General features: G+C 47.3%; 1 protein-coding gene across 1 annotated transcript in view; it reads right to left on the reverse strand.

Annotated features, from left to right (window-relative positions):
- The window catches only part of zbtb16a (zinc finger and BTB domain containing 16a), a 100,393-nt gene that overhangs the window by 35,494 nt on the left and 51,290 nt on the right, over positions 1 to 13,609 (reverse strand).

The following is a 13,609-nucleotide window of genomic DNA, read 5'->3' on the forward strand; positions in this document are numbered from 1 at the left end:
CATCTTCTGTCAGAACCTCAAGATCTATAGACATTTAAAATGTGCCTATATATATATATATATATACACTTTACACCTTTACTTCAGTGCGTGCACAAATTGTGTCGAGGCTGATACGTCTTGCCCTCAAAGAGATTAAGTAGTGGATTAGTAGATTACTGTTAGTGTGTGTGTAGCCTCAGCCCTACTGTAGGATCTGGATGGTCATGTTCCCCTTTATGAATGTGCACAGCCTTGTACAATAAAAGGAGAGGCCGTATTCCGACATGCACAGATACAGTACAGGGTTGTGTTAAAGGACACATCAGTTCAGGGCAAACAACTTTTTATGGCTTGGCAGCAATCACAGTACATGCCATACACATCACACATCAAATAAACACGCACACAGACACACACACCCATGTAACATCTGGATATAGTGTGTGTTCAGAACAGGGGTGGATGTGTGCGCGTCTGTTTCCAGTGCTAGCACAGAGCGATCTCTCCCCGACCAGACCTTGATTTGTTCTTGGCACGTCCTCCTGGGTTACGACACCTCCGCAGAGAGAAAAGGAACACAATGAAAACAGGAAGCCAATTCTTAGATGACAGGGGGAAAAAAAAAAAATGAAAAAAAAGTCTGGGGAGAGATGGCTTGTGCGGTTTTGCAACCACAGTGACATTAGGGAACGGCCTGTACTGTAACAAGCCCAAACCAAAAGCAGAAATGACCCAGACCGTACATGACACAGTGTGCCTGCCAGTGCAGCGCTTATGCAACAAGTTATGCAAAAGGCGGCAGGCCGCACAAGTGAGCGCGACTATCATAAGCCACTGCGACGCAAAAAAAAAAAGGTTTATCAAGGTGTGATACACAGCATTTATTTCCATTTAGCAGCTTTAGACTTAATGGACTGGAGGTGACTGAGAAAATGTCCCTTTTAATTGGCTGCATATTCAGGAGGCATCATTTCTAGCGGGAGCGTATGGCGTGCCGGTGTCAAATGCACAGATGAGCATATGGCTGAATTAGCTGGCGAAAAGCAGCCACTTAACCTTTGGAGAACAAGACATGTAGTGGAGATGTAGACAGAATCCCCCAACACACCCGCTGATGTCCCTAATTTGCATTAATCACACAGCCCCTCTGTTGCTTCTTTAACTCCCTGATTCATCATTGTTGGATAAACTGTAATCATAATTTATTTGCATGCTGCTGTGGCTCTGCTCAATTGCATGGGACTCTTTCCATCATATTGATTGGAGCTCATTGATTACCCTTGCACGGGCAATTTTATGACTACTAAAAGTGCAATCCACTTCATCATGTGCTACTCATAGACTAATGTCAGTGCTCAATACACATTCACACGTTTGTACTTCAGGTATGAATTCAAAAAGTTTCCGGCCCATTAATTCCTTTCATCTATGAACATCAATCTGCAATTAATTGAAAGTAGAAACAAGCAGTCCGAAGCTTCATGTCCAGCAACTATTTCCCTTCTTTCATGGCCCCCACTGAGGTGCCCCCTGAGCAGGGTACTTAACCCAGCTGCCCCAGGAGGGATCCTCAGCGGCTGCTTCCAGGTGTGTGAACGTGTACAACCGTGCGAGCATGTCGGCAAAAAAAAAAAAAAAAAAGAGCATCTATGCTACAAGAACACTAACAAATGGACGACAATGGCGGCCTGCAAGGAAGGAGCAACACGTTGACAACTATGAATATAAGTGATTGAGTGGTGAATCGGCACTAGCATGGCTCGGAGTGAGGCCTCGCAGACAGCGGTGCAACCCTACAGCCAGTCTTCTGGGGGGGCCCCCAGAGGCGTGTGCTTATAAGGGCCAGGGATAGGGTTTTAGTGCAGGGCATGCCCCCGCTTGTGGCACAAGGACATAAATTGTCAGGAAATGCCTGCATGGTGCATTGCTTCAATGAGAACGGAGTTGTGTGGGGTCACCGCGGGGCAAACGGGAGGGGGGGGGTGCACACAGCCAAGCAGCCACCCAGCCAGATGCCCGTCACTCCAGTTCGCCAACTAAGTGCTAACAGGGGGGGGGGCCCTCTGCTTGGTAACAGCCGCCATCAGCCATTTTCCTTGCCAAATTAAAGTGATAAATCTTAAAGGCTCCTTTGAGATCGCAGGAGGGTGAACTTGTTAGTTCGGACAGACGGGGTACGTGGGACAGGGCACACACACACACACACCCTACACATCAGCTGTAACATTAAAATGTCAGTCTCCTCATGGGCCCAAAACAGGCGCATACTGTAGACTCTTGAGGCCCTTTATATCAAACTTGACATAACAGGAAGTAAAGAAAAACGACAAATTAAAAAAATGAAAAAGACCAAATAGAAACAAGGAATCTCCAAATGTTGGTCTCCTCTGTAAGAGGGAGCCCTTTGCCACATTGCCACAGATTGGGCTCCAAACTGACATAATAAAAGTTGCACAACCCGTGTTGTGCGAGTGCATGCGTGTGCATGCGTGTTGGGAGGTGGGGATTGGTGGTGGTGATGATCAGGTGCCACATGCCGCTGAAGCCGCTTCCCTTTTCGCTTCCCTCTCTGAAATATTGCACAACTGTTGTTGCAGCGCAGTGCTGCTCAGTTATTTCATAAAGGGCGGTAAGCGAGAACAAGGCACACTGCCAGTCAAGGACACTTCCTGCAGAGCCTTGCCGGAAGGAGCAACATAACTGCCCCGAAGATACTGCAAACTGGACCCGTCTTTTCCCGGCCCTGCTTTCCCCGTAAGACTCTCATATGGTGTCCTGGATGTTGAGTTTTCAAAAAGGACAAACCCCTCAGCGTGTGGTGCAGATTTTTTAATCTAGAAGAGCTTTATTTTGGTGTTGATGCCAGGAAAAAAGTAACATTTTCATATTCTGTACCTTTTAAAGCCCTGCTATGTATATGGATATTAACTTCAAGTTATCAAAGACTAAAAACACGGCACAGGAAAGAATGTCCCGAGTCGGGCCTTTTGCGATCATGTGACCTGGGTCCCACATTTCTTTAACATTGCGACATTCACGCTGTTGTTTAACCTGTAAATCTCTGTCACTCGTGTGCGCCATCAACGCGACAAGGCGACAACCGTTGGCTCAAGGTGACGGCACCACTTCCTTGGCCTTAGGCAACAGCATTTCACTTAAAACGCAGCTTCCCTTACGACGGGGGCAACATTTCACGCCGTACAGACGTGATCAGGATTGTGGATTAGCCCAGTGAGCAGGCCTCCGGGGAGGGGGGGGGGGGGGGGGGGGGGGAGTGATGGTGCATTCCCATGCCTGTAATTTCCCCTGACATGCTAAGTGCTCGTTCTCCTATTTCCCTAAATAATGTGGTGTGCAATGGCGCATTGTCCGATCCGCTGTTACACACATTTGCGTGTGTGCACGGAACCTCAATGGGGAGAAAGCTGAACTGCATTCAGCGCTGTGACGAGGGCCGGGAGTAAAAAAAAAAAAAAAAAAACTAATCTCAATGCCCATTTGGGGGTGGTGGGGGGTGGGGGGTTGTGAGTGTGATAAGTGCGCTTGGGTGCAACAACACCCACACTATCGCCCCTCACATCTCCCGGCTCGGCTATGTGATCTCATAATGCCGCCATTCAGACGCTCCCCTCATTCAAAAGAGCATGTCAGGCGCAGAGAAAAAAGGCCCCGTTTGTTTGGGGTGGTGGTCCCGCTTCCCTGTGCCTCTTGCGGGGAGGAATAAATGTTTGCTTTTTTGTTTTTTGGGCGGGGGGGTGGGGGGGCCCACACCCAGACTTGACACTTGTGGTTCCAACCTAGTTTCTTGTTGCAGGTAGAGCAACTATGCCAAGTTCGCAACAGATGTCGTCCCCCCCCCCCCCCCCCCCCACTCACTCCTCTTGGGGATTGCAGTCAAAACAGAATCTTTTATCAAAGACAAAGGCAGAATTAAACAGAAGAGTTAGAGAGCCCGTCTTTGCTTAAAGCGACGCACATAAAGTGGGCCACCGAGTTGACAGGCGGCATTTCAAACATTTCACCCTGCGCAGGAAAAACGCTCTTGCCGTTAACCGCTGCTGGTCTTTTTTTTACAGTCAGCTGACTGCTGAATTGTCTTTGTTTTGCCAGCTAAACACGTTACTTGAATTAAACGGTTTAAATGGACGTGCAGGTTAACGTGGAATCAGCAACGCCATGCAAATACCCTCCGTTTCCTGCAATGGGGTCATTGACCAACCAGGTGTCACGTGGTCCCGCATGCCCACTAGCAGCAGATGGCATGACACTATTTAGCACCCATTAGACACAAAACAAAATCCCGTGTAACTGCTTCCACGTCGAGGGAAGCAACAGGGCGCCACTGTTCCGAGAGAATAAGCCCGCTGTGATACGTAACATGCTCAATTCAACGTGGTCAACGGCTCTGGCCCCTAACAAATAAGAGGACAACCCTCTTTTTCTACACGCCGTGGTCCAGTTTCTACCTTTACTTTGATTTGCCCGGAAATCATTCATGCATTTCTGTTGATATTTGTATCCAGCATAAAAAAAAGAGGGTCTGGCATTTTTGGAGCTCACAGAATGTCGCGCAACAGGAAATTAAAAAGGTCCACATTTTTTATTACAGCATGGATGAATGTCAGATAATATTCTTCTATGCAGAGTTAAAAAAATGACTCTTATTTACTCACATTTCTTTGAAAATACGCGGGCCAAACTGACCTAAATAAAAGTCACTTCACTTTAGTCAAACTTCGAAAAACACGTTGTGGATGACTGGAATTGGGATTGCATGGGTGGATGCAAAGGTTAACTTGACGTGAGAAAAGCTCCAGTGCAGCTTTTTTTCCACTCCAATTGGTTCTAGCCGGGACACACTTTACTGTACTGCCAGATATTTCTGGGGGAAGTAGCCGAATGATCCGTTCTCAGGAGTCAGGGAGGCTAAACGGGAAATTAAATTACACTGAATCCGTCGATGGCCGACCAATATCACACTCAGTGGTTTTTAAGAGTGTAAACAGGGTGGGAGGGAGAGAGACAGACAGATTAGGGAGAGAGAACGCGTGTGTGTGTGTGTGTGAGACAGAGGGAGGGAGGCGCAGTCACCAACAAAAACATAGCCTGGCTGTTCACTGAGGCTGCAGAAATGGCTTATGTAAGACAGTACTCTCAGTACCAAAAAAATAAAAAAATCCATAAACACACACGCAGACAGACACACATTTCCTCCCCCCCCCCCCCCTCCTAATTCCCCACACACATGACGGTTTCACTACATCTAGAGTCTAGAGTCTGACTCACCGTCCTCAATCTTTAAGCTTAGAAATTAGGCTGAAATGGCATTAAAAATAAATCATATTCCAGCATCTAAAACTCAATGTGCTTCATTTACAAATAGGCCCACAAGTACACACACACACACTCGCTCTCTGGCTCTGGCCCCACCCACCCCCCCGCTCTATCTACCTTCAGGGTTATAACGAGCCGTGCTGTACGCTTTTATTTACACCAGCCCCCTTATCAGCAGCACAGGGAGGCCAGTTGGAGAGGACGGGCCGCGGCACTGCCTGTACCCTGCAGCCGAGCATGCGTGTACCGCCGTGCTTTTATTATCAAGGCTCAGAGAGGACTGGGAGCGCGCCAAGCCGCCTCTTGGAGTTTAATGCAAACACACACACACACACACAAACGCACACAGAATGAGTGTGCAATAAGTCACCGCAGCTACAGGGCTCTTTATTACACCAGTCACAAGGGATTTAACAGAGTAAATCCAGGTCCCGTCATTGAACCCCTTTTTATATGCAGGAGTTTTCAGCGGATACTTTTTGAGCCGACATGAATGTTGATGCGTGCCAGGAAGCCTGCGACAGATGGCGACATGCAGGAGGCGGCTTCGATCGACGTCTGATTCAATCGCGACAGGATTGTAATCATATATCTCGGGGGAAATGTGGACTTCCTAAATTTAACGCGGGGGGGAAGTTAGCTCCGAATTTTCTGCTGCAGAAGTTTAAATATCTGTTGATATGAATGAAAATAAAGCAAGAAAGTACAGAGAAAAGTTTCAGATTACTTTTTGTTTGTTTTCAACGTAATAACATTTCAAAAATGTCAGATTAGATTTGCTGGAAAACTGAAGCAATATAAAATGTTATCCTGAGAGTGATAGGCGTACTGGGAACGTTAACATCTGGACGACACCTAGATTATTGCTATAAGCAATACCAAATCCGGCCTGCAAGTATAATGCAACAGATATGGAAGAAATAAAGTGTCTGAATTAGATTTGTTATGCGGTTTCCCATTTATTTCAAGACCAGCGCCATGAAAGGAGGCGATTTTGCCTTCGGTTGTTCAGGGGATGTTAATTGCACGGGACATAGGCAAGTAACCACAGTGTAACAGGCTGCACATGGGACACAGATAATGTATTATGTAAATTATATGGCTGTAACTGTAAAACAAAGGCCGGTCGGACTCGTTGGCAGAAACGAATTCATGGTGTGAGCGAACAGCACCGAGGGGAAGAGGACGTAATCTCTCTGTTCTCTCTGTGTGTGTGTGTGTCAAAAGCACAGGAACACATTTGCTGCCGATGATATTGTTATCGACGGAGTGGAAAAAGAAATCAAAGGGGAGTGTGAGAGAGAGAGAGAGAGAGAGAGAGAGAGAGAGAGAGAGAGAGAGAGAGCACGCAGAGGAGGGAGGGAGGGAGAAAAGGGGAGGAAACAGATGAAGACAGAGAATATTCAGGTCGCATTTGACAGCTCTACGGTCTGTTGCCCCGGATGGGACGTCTGGGGACGTGGCAAAGCAGACAAATATTGACTTGCAGAGCACTCGCTTTCACGTACGCACACACACAGAGAGAGAGACACAAGAGAGAAAAAACACACAATGCACTTCCACAAGAAGCCTCTAAATTTACCCCCACCACACACTTCAAAATGGATGAGCTCACATTGCAACATCAGTCACCCTTGTTTTTTTTTTTGTTTTTTTTTGCCCAGCTCAACCTCTTAATCCATTTTGCCTGCAAACCAATTTGTTTGTCCAGTGGGTCGCGGCCGGTTCCCTGACCCGGACGGTCCTTTTTGTACTGCGGATTCCTCCCTCTGCCTTGCCTCACTTTCTCTGCACGACAAAGACATTTCTAGAGCTTTTGCCCCCTGGGAGATGGAGGGCATCTCAGTCCACACATCCAACCCTCCTCCTCCTCCTCCCCCCCCCCCCCCTTTTCCTGCACTCCCTTCCTCTCGTGTCTTACTTCTTACTTTTCTAACTGTCTTGACGTCAGAGGAACCTGGTTTAAAGTGTGCACTGAGGCGAATGGACACAGGCACACATGCATCATTTAGAACCATTTCTCCCTGAGACGCCAACGAGTTCTTTCTTCTTCCCTTTATGTCGAGTGACCCCATGGAGGTTGGAAATTAGATATTTAGTTGTATGCTTAAAGAGAATGAATAACTCAATCATCAGGTCATGAGTCCAATTTGACCATCTTCTCTATCAGTACATTAGATTCACTGCAGAGAAAGCGCTCATGGGGACACGAGCAGGTAGAAATACAGCAGAAGTGTATTGTTGTCCGATGGCTCTTGAATGCAATTCTCCGCGGTCATTGACATACAACCGTCTCTTCCAAATGGTAAATGAAATGCGATCATAAAAAAGTATGATGGTGGGTGTAGAGAAAATGCGGTTGTAAAACACACCCGTATACATCTCCTGCCTAGCGGTCCAGTAACAGCAATCACCTTGCAGTTGCCAGACGGGTGTTTAAAAACACTCTCTCTCTCTCTCCCCCACCCTCTTCAAACCCTGCCCCCCCTCCTCCCCGGTTGCCCCTAGAGTTGAAAGGTGCCATGTGGTTCCAGCTTTGCTTTCAACTCCCTCCCCGTTTTCCAAAAAAAAGAGATGAGAAAACGAGGCTTTGACATGCAGCCATGTGCTCCCACAGGCCAGGGACACAAAGATGTCTTCAGGGCCTTTGGTGGATGTGTGTGTGTGTGTGTGTGTGTGTGCAAAGAGGTGCTGGGGAGGAAACAAGGGCTGGATGCATAGGAGGAACCACCCGGGGCTCTCCTGGTGTGAAGAGGCAGGAAGTAAGTTAGGCAGCTCCAAAGTGGACCATGTCTCCCAAGCCTCGGGGCCCCGTATTAATAGACCCTGTTTGAACAGGGGTGGGCGGGCTCCTGGTGAAATACACATCGACACGAGTGACCTGCTACAGTCGATTAAGAATTCATCGAACATAAATAAATCTAAATAAATCAAACGGGTGCTTGGCATTGCAGTGTGCAACGAGTGGCTTTGAAGACTTCACTACCCATAATGCATCTACAGTGACAATGGTAAAAAGCAGACCGTCACGAGTTACTTTTAAAACACGAGATGGACAACTAGGGAAAAGTTGTTTTCTTTAAAAAAAAAAAAAGTTGTATATTTTAAAGAACATATAAAACTCAATGCAGAGTTTTAGTCCTTTTGCACAAAAGGTGAGTGAACATATTTTGATTTCACTTCTGAGTGTAGTCAGGCAGCAGTTATGAATGAAGCCCGGCTACCACTGTTATGGGAAATCCATCCGGAGGTCAGAGTGCTCTAAACGACCCAACCTTCAGTGCCAGATCAATCTGCGGGGCAGCTAGTAATACAGTGGAGCCGGGAGTTAATATGTAATCTGCTCACAGAGGAGCCACCCAGAGAACGACAAACCCGATACGGGAGTGCAGTCTGACCCACGGCAGCATTTTCAGATAACACCGTCAAGTGAGTCGCTTAAGAAACGCATTAAAAGATATTTGTTGATTGTAGCATGACCCGCATGACGATAACAACAATAATAAAAACCCTGCTTAGGGGCCCCTTAAGGGAGCAGTGTTCGTTTCACTTGTGAGAGCATCAGAGGAAAGGTGAGGGTTTATGCATGAATGCGCTCGGTGAACATTCAATATGGCCGACAACTTGTGAGATGGGACCAGCGCGTGTCCACTCCGGGACTCATCAGCTCGCGCCTGACGTCCCAATCGTCAGGCGACGGCAAAAAAAAAAACGCCAGTTTGGCCGTGCCTTCCAAAACCAAAGTAGGACTCATGTCGTCAACTCCGACGACGCGGCTACGACCCGGGAAAAGGCCGCGGTCACGTTCTTAAAGAAACCAACGGCCGAGGATCGCTGAATGTCTGCTTCACTCCGTGTGTTCCAGGAGAGACAGACGGACGCGATGCTCTGACCAGCGGCTGAACCCTTTTTCCCTGTGACCCCCGACGGCTCAGCCGGCTGCTGGGAGTCCAGTGGACGTCCTCTTTACAGTGTTGTAAATGCATTTAGAGTTCGAGGTGGCAGCTGGATCGGCTGTGTGTTTTCTGCCGGGACCACAGCCGATCACTAAAAAGACACACACACACACACACCACCATCCTTTCACGGCCCTCCTGTCCACTCTTTTCTCCCCTCTGGCCCGCGCCACCTGAAGTTAAATAAATTGGCTGCAAAATGTGGAAACGCAGCGACGTGAACTTTTCTTTCCTAAAATCTTGTGCAACAGCAGAAAATAGAAGTGCAGCGCGAGTCTGCATCTGCCCCCCCCCCCCCCCCCGTCAGGGTGTGAAGACAAGTCACCGACAACACGCCTAGAACGTTGTTAAACTATTGTTGATGGAAGTCAGGTCCGCTGAGGAAAGAGGGACAAGCCGAGCCAACAGAAACCACGGGAGGCATGTCTGAATGTGCAGATGTTAGGACCCAAACGGCTTAACAACAGGAAATACTGTTGTGGAATTCTTTTTTTTTTTTCTTTTTTTTTTACTGCACTCAGGTGCATTGATTTACATACTTGTTTATTTTTGTTGATTCCAAAATCCTCTTTCATCCCATTTAATCTTCCATATAAAACATAATGAGAGCAGGCTTCAAAACGGGCAAATCGGATCAATTAGGGAAATCTTGCAACAAAAAAAAGGAGCTATTTAGTGGAATAAACTCACCCCAAATACCACAAAACATCTAGTCGTCAAGCCTGCGTTATCTGCCAAATGACAGCATACAGAGGTTACTAACTCTTTTCCATTAAGTCATCTGTTTTTCTGTTTTTCCACAAATGGGGGGGGGGGGTTAGAGTGAAAATGATTTCGAGGGTAAAGTCATAAAGATGATGAAAATCCTCCCCCCCCCCCATATCCAGATCCCGTCCGGACCCACAGCGGAGACGACACACAGAGAGTCGTTAGTTATCGTTTACGAGAGCCTGCGCTCAGCCTCCTGGCCGCCGTCATGTATAGCTGCTTTCGTTCAAAGCGAAAAGATAAAGGTGGAGTGCTCATTGCTCGGGGCGAGCGTGCTGCACAACGCACGCACACATACAGTCCGATAAAAAAAACAAAAAAAAAACAAAGAGCAGACAATGCGTATCTTTGGATCCTTTGGTCACTGGATGCCCGAAAACATGTGCACACGCCCGCCGCCCCTCCTCAAATGGGTAAATGATTGTCCTCCTGCTGGCCTTTTTTCCTCCTTCAGACCAGTCTCTGAATATAGATACAGCAGACCTGACGTCGTTGAGGCAATGACAGCTATTGGCAGGCAGCCAAAAGTAGGGAAGCGTGCGTGTGTGTGTTGAGAAGTGGTGGTATACAATCAGCTGAAGCAGAAATAGGCCAAATGGTGAATTTGCGGTTCAAAGGGTGCGCCTGTCCTCTTGAGAAAAGGAGGCGTCTTTACCTGCTGTCTTTTGTTTTCCTGATAATCTGATCCAGATAGCGTGATAGCGTATCTTTATGAACCGACTCCTCAATCAAATGTTCTGTCTACGCGCGGCGGGACAAGGTTTGCGCTTCAGGCCGAGTTGCGTGACAGTAAACTGCTAAGTTACAATATTATTTCCTAATTCCAGCCGTGAAATTAAACTGGATAGCAATGTTTTATAAGAGATGAAGCGCTAATTCTCTCCGTCTGGCAATGATAAATTGTGCAGAATTTGTTTTGACATTTAGCGTGCATTTAAAAACTGCGTCTGCATGAAGTCGATACGTTTGGATTCGGACAATTACTTTGACCAAAAAAAAAGAAATTAATCACAGTTTATCAAAAACATGCAGTTTAGTGTCATCTCTGACAGCTGTAACGTCGGCAAAGTTTAAACTTTAATGATCTTTGTTGTGCCACGGGCAGCAAATGTGACGAGGAGGGGGGCGGGGGGGGGGGGGGGGGGCAGTGTTACTTGTTTAAGTCTCAGAGTGGGTGACAGTCTGACAGAAACATCTGCATTGACGGCGTTTGGTGGCGCTCCACCGGCCTCTCTGAGAAACTTTACATGCAACTCCCTTTTAAAACCAGTTTATTAAGCAAACTGGTTTTGCGTCAACGCATACTGTACACGCTGGATAAAAAACACGTCGCCATGGCGATTCATATCCTTGAAGAATGCTGCCCCCCCCCCAGAAAAAGATGAAACTATGCACAAATATTGTATAACCGTCATTCACTCAAACACTACACGAGTGGTGCAGACAAACTGTCTGGCAGATAGTCAAATAGATTCAAATCAATACCCCCCCAATCTCAGGGAGGCTGGGGTGGTGGTGGTGGGGGGGGAGGGGGAGGGGTGCTTTTCCCTCTGACCAGCCCCGTTAGTATTCCATGGCCACTTGCTTGTTTTTCAACCGTTCTAACACCATATCCATGCTTTGCTTTTATGTCGCGCCTCGCCGGTGGAAGCGGCGGCATGAAAGCGATCCTCGTGAGTCCCGGCTACTTCCAGATGGCTTTGGAAGTGCTTTTATCTTCTCCCTGTGCCTCACCTCGCTCGCTCGCTCCGTCTCCTTTCACTTTCCCTTGCTTTCTCCCCTCCCCTCCCCACATGAAAGATCTTTGCTTAGCCGGGTTCATTCTCTCTTCATCCGAAAATATAAAACTTTCAAAGAGCATTTCACGAGGGAGCTCCTCCATAAATGGGATTCATAGCTTTCTAATCTGCACTGCGAAATTGATCTGAAAAAAAAAAGTTTCCCAGAGCTATTGGCCGAGTTACATAATGCAATAAAAAGGTTGAGCCTGAGAGAATATTTACTTTTTATTACCACTTGTGTCACAAACAATCCATCCCACTCTGTTTTTCCCACTTGGGGAAGGGGGGGGGGGGGGGTCGTATAACAGAAACTAGATCCTTTAGGAAAGAAAAGCCAGACTGACATTTCATGGCAATAACAAACATCGTTTTGTCTGCCGGAGCACAACGAAGCGCCAAAAGGATCCAGTCAAAGTCTTGTTTCACTAAATCATATAAAGAGTAGGCCAACTAAAATATTGTGCCGGACCGGCAGAATAAAATGACACACGTGTAAACAATACCATCACCTGACACAATAAGTATTTGTATGTCAGCGCGTACCAGAGGCTCGTTACAGGATGCATTGTTACATCGTTACAGCGGGACAACGGCTCAGTGTCGGCCAATGATGCCGCAGGAATCAGGGAGGCATTCCTTTAAAACGGGAAAAGTTGTTTTTTGGTCTAGTCTCGCGAGTAGATGGTGGCGATAACGATGCACAAGGAGGACCGGCCCAGAGCGCCGTGATTGGATGTGGCGGGCGGACAGCTGCGGATGAGAGTCAACCCGGAAAAAAAAAACCGCGCCTTTCACAACAGTTGTGTGGCTTGGTTTGGTTTCAATTCTAAACAATGATCCTGTTTCAGCTGAACCCTGGAAGAAATGCGTTTTAGATAAAGTTTCACTGTTGGCTGAAGCAAAAGCAGGCTGGGAATTGGGTGAAGTAAATAAACCTCAAGTGCTAATTTTGATAAAAGGTAAAAAAAAAAAAAAAAGAAAGGTGTAACTGGTCCCGTCCCAAAAAGGTACAGCATATAAAAAGGAACACAAGGTGACCACGTTCTGGAATTCCACACTGTTTTTTTTTCCCCAAACCAACACTGTCGTGGCACCTGAAAGGTGTTGGTTGTGTCATTATGGTCCATCAAACACTGCGTGTAAAGCAGCTCCGTGTTATTCTGCAAGCTGTCCCGGATAAATGTCCCACCAGCTAGTTTCTCTTTGTGTGTGTGTGTGTGTGTGTGTGTGTGTGTGTGTGTGTGTGTGTACGTAGCTTCTGGAGTTGAGCTCAAAACGTCCGTGCACGCACGCACGCACACGCACGCACGATGCAACACAAATCCATACTAGCCACAGGCTCCTCTCCAATCTATTTTCTGCTCAGCTGGTTTTAAATGAAGTTATTATGACTCATTAAAATGCCCACAAGCTTGTGGAAGTCGGCCAATTACGATTTAAATTTAGCCTCCTGCTCTCACAACCTTATCTCCCCCCCCTCCCCCTCCCCTCCTCGTACTACCCACCTCACCACAGCCGCTGCTTTATTTCCCCTTTATTTCAGGGGGAGGGCGGCGGGATGTTTGCAATGAATTAAGAAACTCTGTCCCGTGCACGCACACACACACACCTTCACATGCTGTTTGGCGTAGTGTCACACAAGTGGCAAAAAGTGCGACGCACAACTTCCCGCGATGTGACTATCCTTTGCAATCACACATTGGGAAAAACGGCAAACACAGAAGAACGACAACAACGCAACTCGACGCATGCTCTGCAGACACACACATAGCAGCACCTCCTCCCAAT

This window comes from Pungitius pungitius, chromosome 16 (genome assembly GCF_949316345.1).
Source record: "Pungitius pungitius chromosome 16, fPunPun2.1, whole genome shotgun sequence".
Taxonomy (NCBI): domain Eukaryota; kingdom Metazoa; phylum Chordata; class Actinopteri; order Perciformes; family Gasterosteidae; genus Pungitius; species Pungitius pungitius.